Source organism: Vicugna pacos, unplaced genomic scaffold, assembly GCF_048564905.1.
Source record: "Vicugna pacos unplaced genomic scaffold, VicPac4 scaffold_21, whole genome shotgun sequence".
Classification (NCBI taxonomy): domain Eukaryota; kingdom Metazoa; phylum Chordata; class Mammalia; order Artiodactyla; family Camelidae; genus Vicugna; species Vicugna pacos.
In genome coordinates this window covers 16,201,857-16,219,656 of record NW_027328742.1, presented here as the reverse complement: position 1 = coordinate 16,219,656, position 17,800 = coordinate 16,201,857, and the positions used below count along the sequence as shown (strand labels likewise).

The 17,800-nt window shown below is 42.0% G+C and overlaps 1 long non-coding RNA gene across 1 annotated transcript in view; it reads right to left on the bottom strand.

The window, feature by feature from the left end:
* Positions 1-5,181, bottom strand: part of LOC140694506 (uncharacterized) — a 48,060-nt gene extending 42,879 nt beyond the window's left edge. The window contains exons 1-2 of the long non-coding RNA XR_012070135.1: positions 4,947-5,181; positions 2,283-2,397 (exon numbers count right to left, since the gene is read on the bottom strand). This is a non-coding gene — a long non-coding RNA (uncharacterized lncRNA). The remainder of the gene's footprint in view (positions 1-2,282; positions 2,398-4,946) is intronic.
* Positions 5,182-17,800: the final 12,619 nt, after the last annotated feature.

Genomic DNA, 17,800 nt, shown 5'->3' with positions numbered 1-17,800 from the left:
CAGAAAGTCCTTGATTCAAACTTCAGTACCTCCATTAGAAAAAAAATTTAAAAAGTAAAGAAAAATGTATCAACTTTAAATATTTACATATGTACAAACATCCTCTTTTAAAACTGTGTTCTACAGGATAACCGGGGTTAAGGAGAAAGTGCCTCTTCATGACTGTGATCCTGCTGATAATTGAGGGAGGAAATTAGAGTATGAACACATGAAATAAAATCCTTTATGAAATAATGATCCCGGGTGACAATCATTATTGACTGCTGTCACCACAAAAAAAGAGAGTCAACTAGACAATATGTACCTTATGACAGGAGTACAAAACTTCACATAACAAGTATTCTTGCACAAAGTTGAACCTCAATCAGATCAAGCTTTTAGGGGAGGATCAAATCACTTAGCTAAAGCAAATACATAGGATGGAGAAACAAGTCTAACACCACAGGGGAGAGTGAAATCAGACAAACAGGAAATAGAGAAACCTCTCAGCAATTTCAAGGAAAATGAGAAACAGGAAAATTATAGATTAGAACCTACTTGAGAGATATGCTAGCTGCAATGTCTGAACCTAGTCTGGTTCTTGATTTCAACCCCAAATATACTTAAAAGTGTATTTCTTTGACAATCAGGGAATTCTTTTGTAACCCTAAAAAAAAAAGGAATATCCCAAGTTTATTTGATAGAGACTTTGTCATTTCACTAATCAAAGGTTAAGCTATGAAGGATTGTCTTCAAAATAACCCTGTAGTGGGGGAGGGTAGGAGGTGGAGATAAAAGATGCAACAACAGTGACTCTGAGTTTATAATTCTGGAGCTGGGTGACTGATACAGGCAGGCTGGCTGTACTGTTCTCTCTAATTCTGTACATGTTTCAATCTTTCCATAAAATGTGAAACAACAAAAAGACTTCAGTGTTTTAAAACCCCCACTTTGAAGGTTAAGAGGTTTGCCCAAGTAGGTGGGCACCTGCATGAGGCACTGAGATGAGAAAGAACAGGCACCTGGCTCCAGGCCGACCTGGGGCTACCTTGACCCTCCTCTTCTCCTCACCATCCACAGCCAGCCCATAACTGCATCCCGTCAGCCCCACTCCCCAAATGCATTCCTCATTGGCTCCCACCATCTCTCATCTGTCTCAATCCAAGAGCCTCCTACCGGGCCTCCCAGCTTCCTGGGTCCCTGCCATTCATTATCTACATTATCTTTGCAAAATGTGAGTGAGAGAAAATTACTTTAGTGATTAAAGTATCGTGACTGCTTCTCACTGCACTTAGCGTCTACACTCCTGTCCGTGCTCCTGATGCCCTTCTAAACCTCGCGTCTCAGCACTCTCACCAGCGTTGGCTCCAGTATCTCCTCAAACCTGCAGAGCACATTTGTGCCTCGGGGCCAATGGACAAGCTGCCTCTATTCCTGGGGTGAACTTTCCCAGATCCTCAAAGTCCAGCCTCCTTATCGCCATCTCAGCTCACAGGTAACCTACTCAAAGATAGCTTTCTTGACTCACTTCCCCCCAAGTCTCCCATCTCAACACTGTGTTATTTCCTTCATTTCAATCTGACATTTTTTCTTATTCGCCCGATTACTTTTGTTTGCTCGGTTGTCCTTGACCTCCCTCCCCCCAGCAGCCTTGCCCAAACAGCATAAGCTCCCGGGGAGCAGCCGGCACTGCTGCTCTGAGAAGACACATGCTGAGCGTGACATTACAGTCACGTAGTGTAGTGAAACGGTGTCAAACAGCAGATACAGCAAAGCAGTGAGAATTTCTCTCTTATTTTATAATTTAAGTGAAATTGAACATTTACTCCTGTTTAATGAAGAATTTGGTAGGTCTTTGGTCCCAGTTTCAGGACGGCAACCACTAAAGCCTTGAAATTTCCCAAGATAGGAGTGCCTTTGCTATTCATGGTGGAACCTTGGATGGCTTGTGTCCATGAGATGACTCAGGATGGGGACTGGAGTGCCAGAGACAGCAACCATGTGATTAGAGGAGTGGGGCTTTGAGCTATGTGACAAGTGAGTGACCACCAGGGGAGGAAGGGGCTCAACGGTTAGGGCTAAGGAAAGGTTTGACTTACAATTAGGGTTTGGTTTAGCCATGTCGGTAGTGACCCAATAAATCATGTCTTTGTAATAAAGCCTCCAGTAAAAACTTGGGGCAACAAAGCTCAGAGATCCTGTGCACTTCCTGGTTGGTAACACTCTTGGAGGACTGTCACACTCAGATGCCGTGAGGGCAACCCTGAGCCCTTCCCACTGGAGTGCTCTCCACAACAGCTCACCTGAGGAGATCTAAGGGCTGCTTCTTGTCTGTGCTTCGAGGAGGAGCCCATTCCCTGTACAGAAGGCCCTGTTCGCTGGGGCAACTGAGGTCCTCTGACAGAGGTTGAAGTTGCACTGGGAAGCAGAAGCAAACAGGTGAGCATCACTGTCACCACGTGTCCACATGTTCTGTTGATAAAATATGGTGCTAACACTTCATGGTCATTTGTAAATAAGGGGCCCTCACTTGCCAGAAGGGATGGAGGTACCATATAATTTTTCATAATTCTCACCCAGGATTATACTAACCCCTTGAGGGTCATTTGCAAACATGGGTGGCAAGGAACGTTTGGATGTCACAGTCCTGGGACCACCGTGGGTACCTGGTGAGAGCCTTGCAGATGCTTAATGGCCTACAACCGAGCCAGTCTTCCACAGCAAAAAAAACTAGGCCACCCAAGTGCCCAAACTGCTGCAGTGGAGGGCTGATGGTCCAGCCCCCTCCTTGGACACCCAGGGGAACCTGGACTCTGGCAGGTTGGGGGCAGGGTCAATTCTAAAAACCAGGCTTTTTTGTCCCCACAATTCAGTAGTTATTCGGTGACAGCACATGGACTATAAACAACAAAGAAACTTGACATGATGTTATATATTTAGCTTACTCAAGAACCAAAATTTAAATCCAGTCATTCTCCTTCCCACCTGACCTACTTTCCTTTCTCCTGTACTAGCACCAGATTATTACCCTCCCAGCCTTAACATGGGTCCTGACTCCACTTACTTCCCTCCCAAACAACACATGAGATGATTCCTCAGCCTGGATGTGGGGCCAGCAATTACAACAGGCTTTAGTGAAAAAAACTGGTTGTGCGCTGCAGCCAACTAAACACTGTAGAATCCTGGTGTCCCACATTAGTAATCATGACAGCTGTTTGCAAGTGCCCCCAAAGTTCATTTCAGACTCTCACTACTAATATTGCTGGAACATAAATATGAATCATATGGACTGCTGGGCTGGACTGCTATGCTAGGTCTCTGATCCAGGAAGCTCAGTGTCTGCTCCCTGCACCCAGCTCCCTGTTCTGTTCATGCATGTGCATCAAGCAGCTGTTTAGTGTCCATTTTAATATCTTAAACAGTGCATTTCAGTATTGTCTTCATTCACAAATACGTGTACCACACAGTAGGAATGATCAATCTCAGTCTTTGTTTCTTTGATCTTAGAGAGTTGGATAAATGGATGGCAATGATAACAAAGTCATAGAGCGCTATAATATAGTATTTCCTTTATTTCAATAACAGGATTTATTTAGAGAGCTTAGATATAACATCCTTGCATCCGTGGCTTCATTAAGCGTCTGAAGCCGTTACATTTTAAAAACTTCATTTCAAGCGAGATGTTATCAGTTAGAGAAGCGCTCCTGAATTTGAGGGGTTGCTGTCATCTCAGACACAGTCCCTAAAAAATGTCAGCACTCTGCAGTATTGCCATCATGACAAGAAACCAGACAGATGAAATTTGGAAAAACCTGTGGCTTTCTAGTGCACAGACAGAAAATGGTATTTCAGAGGGTAAAGCCTGAATTACAGAAAGTGATAAATGAAATGGTCTAACATGCATTTCCCTTACAAAGAACTAATACTTCTTTGGTCGATAATAACATCTGACAGTAATTATGAAAAGAGCTGACACATGCATAGTACTTAATATTAGCCAGGGCTGTTCTAACATTGACACAGATTCATTAATCCCCATAGCAACTCTACGAGGTGGGTACTAAAATTATCCCCATTTTATTGATGAGGAACTTGATAGACACAGAGGCTAAATGACATTTACAAGGTCGACAGCGAGAAACCAGCACAGGTGTTCCAGCTTGAGTCTACGCTCCTGGCCACTCCTCTTTTTTTTTTTTTTTGGTGGTGGGGAGATAATAAGGTAATTCTGATGGGGCGTGGGGAGGTAATTAGGGTTATTTGTCTATTTTAGAGGAGGTGTTGGGGCTGAACCCAGGACCTTATGCTTGCTAAGCATGCACCCCATCACTTGAGCTGTACCTTCCCCTCTCGAGTCTATGCTCTTAGCTGCTAATCCTCACTGTCCCACATGGTAACTCTGGGGGGATTACAGTTTATTCATTCACTCGTTAAACTCAGCCTTCCCGGTGCCTGGGATTCAGCAGTGAAAAAAGCAACATGGTGCCTGCCTTAAAAGAGCTTGTCACCTTCTGACATATTATCTTCACTTTACCCGGAAAGAAACAAGGTCAAGAAGAATAGCCTTTTCCTGTTAACACCAGAGGAGATATGTGGTGCTTTATTTCATTTTTGCCATTTGACTTACACCATGGGGAGGGAAAGCTGCCTTGCAGATCCCGGAGCTCACAAGCCGGTTAATCCCAAATTTTTTTTAACACTGCCCCTTACTTGATACTTGATCTGAGAAAGGATGAAATAAACCTAAAAAGATTCTAAGAGAGCGTGTGGTTTATACAGGGTAATTAACCAGCCACTGCTTACTATCCTAACAGGAATCTGTAGGCATATTTCTTTTCTTTCTCTTTTTTCCTTTTTATAGGCAGCTGTTAAAAACCAAACCAAACCAACCAAACCAAATCACTGATAATTCACAAGCAGGTTCTAAATCACCCCCAAGACAGAAGCTAAACTCGGTTTAGACTTACAATGTGGCTTCTGGTGGTGGGATTGAAGAATATATCTCTATCCTGAATATAAAAGTCATTCACGCAGCTCTTCTCAAATAGGGCAATGAAAAACTCTTGCTTCGGCTTGATGATACTTTGATCCACTTGGAGGACCTTCATAAAACAGCTGAAATTACCAAAGGCTGAGGACCGGGTTTTCAGATCATTGGGCTTCAGAGGCAATATTATGTGCAGTATCTCAGCGTATGTACAGAGCACCTCCCACAGGGTGTGTACTTTTGCAAATACAAGCTTGTCATCCAAAACCTATATTGGGAGAATGAAAACACAACCGGGAAACTATTTTCATATTTTTAGTACACAGATTTTTCTTACATTGCTGGTAGTTAAAGCACTTATGTAAACACACACACATATGACACTGGTAAAGGTGAAGATATAATAAAAATAGATTTGCAAACCATCATATATTTTTTCCTTAAAGGTAATTTCTTTGTTGAAATTACTGAAAAGTTATTTAAAATCCTTACAGTTCATTCATAAAATAACCAGTGTTTTAGACGAATAAAGTAAACTTGTTAATTTTTAGTCCAAATTAGTAACTAAAAATAGAAACACCAAAATATTCTTTGCAGTGGTATTGTAATGACAATTTTATAAATTTCTGAAACCTAGGACAATTTACATATCTGTTCAATATAGTGTTAAACAGCCATTAAAAGGGATTTAAAAGAATTATATTTATTGATATGGAATATATAATAAAAGGAGAAAGCAAAAAATGTGAAATAATAATTTTCCTTTTTGGAAGAGAAAAATATCTTCATTTGAACAAAAAATGCTTAGAAGGATTTCAAGATTCTTTATGTATAATTAAGGTACAGATGATTTTTTATTCCACTGTTCTTTCATTTTCAATTTTGGGGGGTAATTTTTATAATAAAAAATCTTTAAAAAAGTTCTTGCATAAATACATTAATAGATATATTTATGACTACATTCCCTGGCTATTAAAAAAATATCTCCTAGCTGTGGATCTGAAACTTACATTTCATAATGCAGATTCTGACTGACTCGTCTCCCAGCCCACAGCGAAGGCACGGCTAGCGTGACATGTTTCAAATATCATTCCAGGTAACATGCAGGCTCCCAGCCAATGGCTGCAAGGGGACTGACACTGATCTGGTTGCTCCCAGCTGCAGACCATCACAGATGAGGTTAGATTCACAGGCTCATGTTTCCTCTGTCAAAAGAAATCAGAAAATGTTAGGCTTTTACTTTCACCAAGGGAACAAGAAGTTGTTTGATATTTTTAGGCAAAAAAAAACAACAAACCAATTTTAACCTGTTGAAAAGACATTTGCTCAAAACAGCACAGTAGCAATGAAGGTGCTCTGGCTGGCAGCTACTTATTGGATTCCTGTGAGTGCTGGACTCCTCACATGGAATTCCGTTGGCACTGCAGAAGGCCTGTGGTTGTCCCCATGGGTTTGAGGCCATATGTGGCAAACAAAAGTCTCTGGCTTTGCCATAATTTCAATGCCTTTTTTGGCTTATGAAAGGTTTTGCACTCAAATGGAGTTTTCTTGAGTCAACTCACTGATGTCATTTACCAGAGTTATAGTCCAGATCTGACATTCTAGACTCTTAAAATCTTGCAGACATTCAAATGTTTCAGGTTTGGATGTGTATTCACCTCTGGAGGCCTGGACCATATTCGGTAAAGCCACCCGGACATGTTCAGCAAAATGCAAAAAATTTTTCTCTCTACAAGACTGAAATGTCTGTGAAGGTATAAAAACTTCTGAATCTACAAAAATAGGGAACCAACTCATCAATAACATATTTATCCATAATGCATGAACATTTAAAAAAATACTGTATTTACTTCTATCAAATTCTATCTGGCTTTTGACAAATTGTGTCCTAAACTGTAAGGAAAGTATATAAATGTAGCGAATTTTTGAACTTTTAAGAGTAAAAGGAACCCTCCTACTCGGTTGGTGGGAATGTAAATTGTGCAGCCACTTTGGAGGACAGTAGAGTTTCCATAAAAATCTGAAAATAGACTTCCGTGTGATCCAGCAATCCCATTCATGGGTATATGTCTGGAGAAAAATATTATTCAAAAAGACACATGCACCCCAATGTTCACAGCAGCACTATTTACAATAGCCAAAACACTGAAACAACCCGTGTTCACTGACCGATGACTGGATAAAGAAGTTGTGGTATATTATATAAATATGTATATACACATACATATATACACATGAACACACACACACAATGGAATACTGATCAGCCATAAAAAATAAAATAATGCCATTTGCAATAACATGGATGGACCTACAGGTTATTATGCTAAGTGAAATAAGTCAGAGAAAGAAAAACAAATATTCTATGTATTAACTTATATGTATATATAAAAAATAGAACAAATTAATTACTATAATAAAACAGAAATAAACTCACAGGTACATAGAACAGACTGGTGGTTACCAATGGGGAGAAGGAGGAGAGGGGAGGCAGGAAGGGGGTAGGGGATTGAGAGGTAAAAAGTACTATGTATAAAATGGATAGGTTACAGGGCTGTATCATACAGCACAGGGAAATATAGCCATTATTTTATGGTGACTTTAAATGGAATATAATCTATAAAAATGTTGAGCCTCTGTGTTGCACACCTGAAAATAATATGATGTAAATCAACTACTCAATTACAAAATTTTTAATCAAAGTTTTCTTTTCATATTATTTGCAATAAGTTAGAAGCCAGAACTGTCAATACAAACATAGTGCAAGTCACAATTTTCCAGTAATCCCATTTAGAAAATAAAAAGGAACAAGTGAAATTAATTCCAGTTATAATTATATTTATCCCAAAATATCCACTATACTATCATTTCAAATGTGTGATTGACACTTTTAAAACTTATTAATAAATATTTTACATTAGTTTTGTTGTACAAAGTCTTGAAAATCTATTATGTATTTTCCACTTATAGAACATCTCAATTCACAATAGCCACATGTGGCTAGTGGCTACCATACTAGACAGCAGATTACACCAATCACACTTCTGATAAATTACCTGCTCTTACCTATTTAAAAAACTTGCAGAAAAGGCTTTAGATATTCCCTATATCAAACAAAGCAACCTTGACAGGTGGGGAGTATCTTCATTATAAAGTGAAAAATAAAGGTAAGAGAGCCATGGTTACATGTATGTTAATGTAACAATACCTTCTTAATTCATTCAGGACTTTACAATCTTTCTTCATATGCCAAGGATTCACTATCACTGCACAATAATTTTCACTGTTATTATCTTTGGAATTGAGAGGCTTCTGATGACCCTGCTTTCTGCATCTGTACATAAAAGAAAACAACAAAACAGAGAAAGAGACCTTATTAAAGATAATTTAGGGGGGAGGGTATACCTCAAGAGAAAGATCATATTCTTAGCAGGCACAAGGGCCTGGGTTCAATCCCCAGTACTTCTTCTAAAAATAAAATAAATAAAAACCTGATTACCACCCCCCTGCAAAAAATTAATTAATTACTTTAATTAAAAGTTAAAAAAAGATAATTTAGTGCAGGCTTATCAGGCTACAAGAACTACAGTGAATGCTCCCCCATTAATTTAGATGATGTCTCACAGCATTTCTCAACATAAAGGCTAAAATATAATTGAGAACACTTTGTGATGGTCAGCATGATTTTAACAAAAGAGTAGATAATTAACTCCCTGGTGTCAAAGCTCTGTCAGAGATGGGCACAGAAAATTTAGTAAAAATGATTTTGCATATACCTTTGAAAGAAATGCTAAGAAATGATCTATTCTGTTGGAAATTAGCCTGCTTTTACATTCTGCATTAGGCATACGTGTTTGCAAACCAGGCAGGAACTGGATCATATTTTACAAATACTTTAGAAACTGATTTGAATTTTGCTCTCTACCTGCAAGGCTATTTCTTACGTAATTACATAAGCTGGCCACTATACTAAATTTTGTTTCCCTGTTTGCTTAATCCTCACAACAACTCTGTAAGCTGCTATTATTACCCCTATATAACAGATAAAGGGCTTGAGGCAGAAAATAATTTGGGTAACTTGGTAAATGGTGGAGCTGGGTAAGACTGCAGCCAGTCTGACACTCAAGTCCATTCTTCCCACTGATGTCTGATACTGCTACCTACATTCAGCAATGACCACTGATTTCATATTTAAGTGTGTCATTTCTAAAAGCGCAAAGCTAAATTAGTACTGCTGTGTAAATTATTCTTTTGAGATGTGATTGCCAAAAAAACAAAAACAAATAAAATCAGAGTGCCACTGAGGGGAGGGCGAACTGCATATGGATGGACAGAAGGGGACTTTGTGAGGACACAGTTGCACAACTCTAGAAATAGCTAAAATGGCTGACTTATACAATTATAATATGTGAATTTTATGGCCTGTAAATTACACCTTAATACAGCTATTAAATTAAGAAACTGGATACCAAATTAAGACTAAAACACACACACACACACACACATATATATATATATATATATATATATATATATATATATATATATATATATCACACAAAGAACAACAGGCAAATATCATTATTTACTGCACCATTATTTCATGCAGCTTCCATTCCTCACCCGTTCCTGAAAGGAAGACTCATTTTTAAAATAGTCTTTTAATTTATTTAGCAAATAATTTTTGACTGCCTACTATGTACCCAGGACTAATCTAGGCACTTGGAATAGATCAACAAACAAAACAAAATTCCTGTCCTCACGGAGCTTTGTTGGAGTCTAGGTGGGGTGGGGGGTGGAGATGACAATTCACACAACAGAGCAGCAGAGAAGGTGGCATGTTAGGAAAGAGGAACCATGGAAAAATCAAAAAAGGGCAAGGTAAAGAGAGTTTAGGGTATGGGATGAGGGTGATGTTGTATTAAGTACCAGAGCAGGCCACACTGAGGACTGAGGTTAGAAATAAGACTAGGAGGTGAGAAGTCCCAGGTGGACGGAATTACCATCACCAAGGGCAGCGTGCACCTCGCATGTTCCAGAATGGGGGCACTGCTGGAGCTGCGGAGAAGGGTCAGTGCAGATCCAGTACGGCCTTGGAGGACGTTGTAAGGACTGTGGCTTTTACCCAGAGTGAAATGGGGAGGCACTGCAGAAGGACGACACAATCTAACTTAGGTTTTCAGGGCTCACTTGACTACCGGGTGAGAATAGTCGAAACGGGTCAGAGATGAAAAGAGGGAAGCCTCTGAGAAGGGCTGTGCGGGAGGAGAGGACAGTGGCTCAGGGCAGGGAAGCAGCAGTGGAGGCAGGAGCCATGGTGATAAGTGGCTGGGCTCTGGATATGTTTTAAAGGCAGTGTTAAACCAGATCTACTGACAGAATTCATGTGGTATGTCAGTGAAAGTCAGAATAACTCCAAGTTTTTTGACCCAAGCAGCTGGAAGGATTAAGTTTCCACTAACTGAATGGGGGAGGCTGCAGAAAGGACCAGTTTGGGAGGTAGGAGGACCAAGAGCTCAGTTTTCACACATGTTGGTTTAAAGATATCAGAGTTCCAAGTGAAGATGTCAAATCAGCAGAAGATTGTAAGAGTTCAGATTTGGAGAGAAAAAGTCTAGCGGGAGATAGAAATGTGGGAATCATGGGTCACACAGGTGGTAGAGGAAGACATGAAACCCAGGTACTCAAACATTAAGATAACTTGGCATTAACCATAGAAGTTGTCCTTGAGGGCCTGCCTATTAGGTGTGGATATCAGTCCTATTTCCCGACCACTCGAGTTTTAAAAAGGAACTTATAAATGAATTCGTGCAAGACACTGCCTCCAGTGGGTGGGTCCAGAGCAGGAGTGGGAGAATGGGATGGTGCACGCTACTCCCTATGGCAGAATTTGTGTGTGTGTGTGTGTGTGTGTGTACACATGTGTGTGTGCACCGGGGGATGAGACATACCTGGCTTAAGAAAAAGAGCTAATAAATCTAGAAGCCGAAAAATGAAAGAACATCCAGATATGGTAGAGGGAACAGGGGAAACACGGTATACTGTAAGACATAGCCCCATAATGCCACTTCCCACCATCCTTTCATCAGGAACACAGTTGGAAAGGAGGGAATTATGTAGTTACGTGTGATGTACACAAACTTTCTGACTATGTAACACTGAATATCTTCATATGTAGCAAGTTAATGATATTTATATCTGCTTCAAGTTTAATAACAAGTTCACAACAGAGGGAAAATAAAATACTGAGGACTGGTAGAAGTATCATAGAAGTCATTTCAATGCTCAGAATGGAAGCAAAAGCAGCTTCACCCCACAAAGAATGTCATTAAGGGTTAAGAATGTTTATATTTGCTTAAGAAATTGAGAGTTACAACTTCCTGCTTTAAAAAATTAACTTTAATACAGATACCATACTATAAGCAACGTCTATACTGGAGCTTTCTTAAAGCTATTTTTAGTTCCTGTTTGTTCTGATGTACTCCAGAAACTCTGCAAAGAAAACTTTCTATTCAAAGGCTTAAAGGAATAGAAAAAGAAATAACACTGCATTCTTTTAAGTGTTCTCTGTACTGAAAGTCACTTGCAAATGCAGCACCCTGCCACAGGTCTACATTTTTAACAATAAAGTACTTTGTGCAGTTTTTCAATTTCTATGTGTCTTTGTGTCAGTCTCTCACTCAGAAGCAGAATGGAGTACCAGAAAATGACACATCATGTCTAAAACTTCAGATGTGGGAGATGAACTTACACCAGGAAACAGCTAAAGTGGGAGGGCAAGGTTTACCTTTTAAGTTACCGTAAGTGCAGGTACACCTTCTCCCTGCTTCCCCTGTGAAGTGGAGAAATATTCTTTTCCAGAAAAGCTCTCATTCTGAGAACTGCCTTCTTTAAAATATTTGGAGATTCTCTTTGAAGGCTCTTTCACTTTTAAGTCTTTCCCCAACTCTACATCCCATAACAAGTGTTAAAATTATCCAATAGCCTATTGTTACAGAACATACTTTACAAAAGCTGAGGTCTCCCAGGGTTTGGATCCCAGAACTCTGCTACCAGATAATCCTAAAGCCTTCCTTCCATAACTGACTCTTCCGCCAATTCCCAGCTGCGGGCAAATTCGGCTTCTCAGACCAGGTAACTTTCTAACTCTGCCTACGAACACTCTACTGTCAGTAAAGGAAATCTCAGACAGGAAGAACTCAATGCCCCTAGTGAGGGTTGCCTCCTTCAATCAATCAAGATGCCATCACAAAGCAAATATTTAAACCTACTGCAAAACTTCTGAATACATCTTACAAACAATATAGTTTGTATAGATGCATACTATTTGCTCTGGAATAGTGATTTCCAATGGAAGGAACAAAGGACCACATGACCCAAGCAATTTTTTAAAACTGCACATAACCATCCCTCTTCATGTGAGGATTCAGGCAAGCCCGTCTTACAGGCCTAGGTGTAACAGAATGACAGCACCTCTAGGAGTAGGATGAAAAGCAGCGAGGTAGACTTCTAGTGAAAGGGGGTGATGTAACAGGGCCCATCGCCCACTTACCTCCCACCACAGGACAATCCTCTCAGATCGAGAACACTTTGGGAAACAGAGGTTGTTTATGTTTCTATGGTTTTATGGTGGAAATAATGCCCTGAGTCATGTGAAGTTGTGGCTGCAAAATTGAACATGGGACCAGACATTTTCACATTCAGGAAACAAATAGCCCCCGGGGAGCCACCATATCTGCTCTCCCCTTTGCCTGTTCACCCCAAGAGCTGCAGGACTCCCCTGCTTGCAATGACACCCACCACTTCTCACAAATTCTTGCCAAGTTCACGTCAGCACCTGGTGGTATCAAAGTCACCATTTGAACTTCTATGAAGTCCCTCCATTACTTTATATCCCTTCTATTTTCTCTGTTGTCTTCCTAGCTACACTTGCATTCACAAGATGGTTACCGCACTAACATTGCCTGTGTAATCAGTCCAAGATATACGAAGTAGAGATTCAACTGTAACCAGTCCCAGAATAACTGTCATGCCACTCTAGTTTCCCAACAAAATACTCTGGCACCCCTCATCTCACCCAAAGAACCACCGCATTACTTAGAGGTTGTAAATGTAGAGCGCTTTCTCTTCTGGGAAACACTGTGGCTTGTGGTAGAGTTGTGCTTTCAGTTTTTGCAACTAGTAACAGGCAAAAAGGCATGTTCCGCAAATTTTCTTCAAGCGTTTGGAATTTAAACTTTCATTAGATACAGAGCCGGTGGACTAACCGTAATCTATGAACATATGGTCATATTATCAAATAATGTTCATGTCTGCCTTACAGACATGTAAGAACTTAAATTACGCCTGCATCCTCTAGGACTTTAGAATTGGATGTGAAGCATGTGAGTTAAAAACCTCCTATCCAGTCACAGAACACCTTACGGACAACATCACACTAATGCCATTGAATACATTAGTAGAGTCCATGTATGGTTAAGTTACATCTCCAATTTCTCAGAGCAGGAAAGGAGATGCCTAGAAAAGCTGGAAAAGCCCAATTACCAAAACAGCTCAAAAGTTAAAGCAGACTCCTGCACCTCCCAGAGCAGAGGGCGGAGGGGGCATTGGCCACCAGCTGTCCTCCCCTAGGAAGTTGCATGTGGGGAAGCAGGCAAGAGTGGGTGGCTGGGACTCGGAGGTGGAGAGGTGATGAAAGCAAGAGTGGAACTGCTCTGGTCCTAGAACAACAGAGCTGTAAAAATCTCGGCTTCAATTCAACACGCTCCCTCTCCCACTTTCCCTCCAACCTACGTGACAAAAAGAGCAAGACAGGCACTTTCTGCCCATGACGGTGACTACTAGCAGGAAAGGGACCAGGATAAAGGCATGTCGTATAAAAGATCAGTCTGAATTTAAGGCTATGTTATAAATAATGAATAGCACTGTCAGAGTGGGACACATGTGAGGCGCTCAAATTGGGAGGAGGAGGTTGAGGATCCATTTCCAGCACTTCCATGTCTTTTATCACTCCTATTTCTGACCTTTCCTTTGTCACTTTTTGTAGCACTGCCATCACTGGCAGGTAAAGAGGCAGCAATGTGACTTGGCCGTTTGGCTGATGGGGCTACATTTCCCAGCAGTGGAATGAAAAGGCACTGGAAGAGGATCAGCTGGAAGATGTGAACCGCTGTCCTGGCCTGTGTCAAACACTAACCAGGTGACCCTGGGTTAGGCTCTTAGTCTCTCTGGGCTTCCGGCTGTTTACTTAAAAAATAAGGTTTTGTCCTTGCACAAATATATCCAATATGAAAAGTAACGTGAAAGTCAAACATAATGGCATCTCACCTGCTTGCCTCAGGGAACTGTACAAGCACTGAACACTATGTGAATGTAAACACAGACTTAAGAAAACTATTGAGCTAAAACGCTAAACTGAACATGGAGATAAAGTTTTTTGGAGTTTCTTGGCTTTCTTTTTTAACTGCAACACGGAATTAATAGTTATTAGCTATAATCCACACCACCACCACTGCGAATAAATAAAGAAGGTAAGCACTGCCTGGATGCCTGTTATTGCCCGATGCTAAGCAGGGTGAGGGGTATAAAGGAGGCTGAACAAGGGAGTCTTCTCCAGTTACCAGCTAAGTGAGGAGACACATTGGAAACCACCCAGGAATGGTACCAAGTCAGTACTCAAATCCAAGATTACAGACTACTGATCATAAACAGTACAGGAATACAAAGAGGAGCTAGAAGTATTTGGAATAAATAGGGAAGACTCTATGAAGGGGATGGGGCTCCAACTAGTTCTCAGGGCAATTCTAAGCTGTTTTAACTGAGGACTGGATAGGAAAAGGCTGGTGACTCCTGGTTTTTAATAAGGCACAGGTTACCCTAGGAGGCTAAGTTACATAATGATTGGAACAAATAAGGTAAGTCCAAAATGATGAAGGGTCGAGGCTCCCTGGCTGAGATCTGGTTGTGTTAAGTCTTTGACTTGACTGTAGATGTTGGAGCGCCAAAACTGTAGGTTGACTGAAAGAGGGGAGAGAATATCCAAGAATTCAGCAGAAGGAAAAATTCATGTATCAGGGATGAAAGCTCTTCATCAGAGTATCAGCAATCAGAATAGACACTTGAAACCAAAAACATACAGTTCAAGAAGCTGACAAAATGTGGAGGGTGGTGAGAGAAAGATAAATCAAAGACCACTCCAAGCCTTTGTGTATTCAAGACCGGAAGAATGATTATCCCACTGAATAAGTGGAGACGCTGCAAGAAGAAAGATTATGAAATCAGCTTTAGACATGTTGAATCTGACGTATGAGCTAAGAGTAGGTTTTCTCTAAGAAGCTCAAAATTCAAAACTGAAGCACAGATGTTGAGTACAGGCTTAAGATGCAGATGGACAAGACATGATAAATCTCCTAAAAGAAAACATAGGCAAAACATTATCTGACATAAATCTTAGCAACATTCTCCTAGGGTAATCTACCCAGGCAATGGAAATGAGAGAAAAAAATAAACAAAAGGGATGTAATTAAACTCATAAATTTCTTCACAGCAAAGACAACCATAAGTAAAACAAAAGTAAACAACAACCTACGAATGGGAGAAAATATTTGCAAATGATACGACTAACAGAGGCTTAATTTTCAGAATATATAAACAGCTCATACAACTTAATAACAAAAAAACAAACAACTCAATCTTAAAATAGGCAGAAGACCTAAACAAGCATTTCTCCAATGAAGACACAAATGGCCATTAGGCACATGAAAGAATGCTCGATATCACTAATAAACTGAGAAATTCAAATCAAAACTATAATGAAGTATCAGCTCCCATCAGTCAGAATGGCCATCGCTCAGAAGTTCATGAATGATAAATGCTAGAGAGGCTGTAGAGTGAAGGGTACCCACTTACACTGCTGGTGGGAATCTAGTTTGGTGTTGTCATTATGGAAAGCATGGAAATCCCTGAAAAAACTAAAAGTAGACTTACCCTATGACCCAGAAATCCCACATCTGGGTATATAACTGGAAAGAACTCCAATGTGAAAAGATACCTGCACACCAGTATTCACAGCACCACTGTATACAATAGCCGAGACATGGAGGAAAGCTAAATGTAGCAACAGATGACTGGATAAAGAAGTTGTGGCACATTTATACACTGGAATATTACTCCACCATGTATAGGACAAAATAAAAGCATTTGCAGCAACATGGATGGAGCTAGAGATCGTCATTCTAAGTGAAAGCAGCCAGAAACAGAAAAATACCAAATGATACCACTCATATGTTCAATCTAAAAAAAGAGAGAAAAAGACACTATGAACTCACCTACAAAACAGAAACAGACTTGCAGACTAAGTAAACAATTTTAAGGTTACCGGGGAAAGGGGATGGGAAGGGATAAATTTGGGAGATTGAGATTTACAAATGCTAGCCACTATATATAAAAAGAGATTTTAAATAAAGTTTCTTCTGTATAGCACAGAAACCTATGTTCATTATCCAGCAATAACCTATAATGAGAAAGCAGATACAGCCACCAACTGAGGAAGCAAGTGAAGAAAGGAGAGTTAGTTATGCTAGGCTAGAGCCCACTTCTAAAATCCTTGTCAGCCACTGAGGCTACCCTGAGTACACTGAGGCTTCCTCCCAGGGACAGGCTGACATGACATGCATCCTGCAAACCTGGGGCAGCGGATGCTGTCCCCAGGTCTGGCCCTGGGGGAGATGGGAGAAAGTCCCCCTGCTCCCCTTGGGGCAGCACCCCTCCCCGCAGCCCCCGCCACCTGACTGCACCACGCCTGCCTCTCAGGAAACCACTGACTTGAAAACAAGTGATCCACGAAACTGGGGCAGCGAAAGAGAGATGGGCAGCGAGCTGGCAAGCTGGAGGACTTGCCCCCATCTCCCCCACGGCCTGTCCAGGGCTCGGCCTCTTCTGCTCCAGGCATGGTCCGCAGGTAAGCCTGCTTCCGGGAGGAGGGCGATGTGTGGTCGAAGGCAGTGGTGGGTTATGGGATCTGCCCATGGGAGCCCGTGGATTTGCTTCAAACTCCCCAGCGCATGGCCTGAGCTTGGCCTCTGCTGCCCCAGATTCGTGGAACTCAGGTTACAGGTCAGCCTGCTCCTGGAAGGCGGGTGCTGTGCTGTCAGGGAATGACGAAGGCTGCGATGGCGGGATTGGGGCTGCCCTGTGGGAACGCGGGGGTTGCAACAATTTCCCGCTGCTGCTGCCACCATCCCAGCACACCGACCGCACCGCGCCCACCTCCCAGGACCAGACTGACCTGCAACCTGAGTCCCATGAACCTTGGGCTTTAGAGGCCGCCCCCAAGGTCAGGCAGCGGGGAAGATGGGAGCAAATCCAGGGGCTCTCATGGGGCAGCCCCCATTCCATCCGAGGCCCCGCGACCGCACCGCACCCACCTCCCAGGAGCAGGCCGTGGTCTGAGGGACAATCGGAGATGCTCCGGAGCCGTCCGGCGCCCTCCCACCTCCCGGGGCTGTAGTTGCTCTCCTAAACCCGGGTTTAAGCGGCGGCACAAACGCGGGGTTCAGGAACTACTAATAGCGGGGTTACCATGAACCTCAGCGGCGGCTGGGACCCACCTCAGGGTCCTAACGGGACGCGCGGCCGGGACATCACCTCCGCACCCCTCCCTGTGCGCCTCCCCAGCCGCACAGCCCAGGCGTCACCCGCCGGCTCCCCGAGCAGCGCGCCCCCACCAGCGCCCCCTTAACTGCCCGGCAGCGGTAGCCAAGCCGCGGGCAAGCGGCAGCCCAGACCCCAAGCCGTGTTCCTCTTCCAGGAGCTGGTCCAGGAGCAACGGGCTGC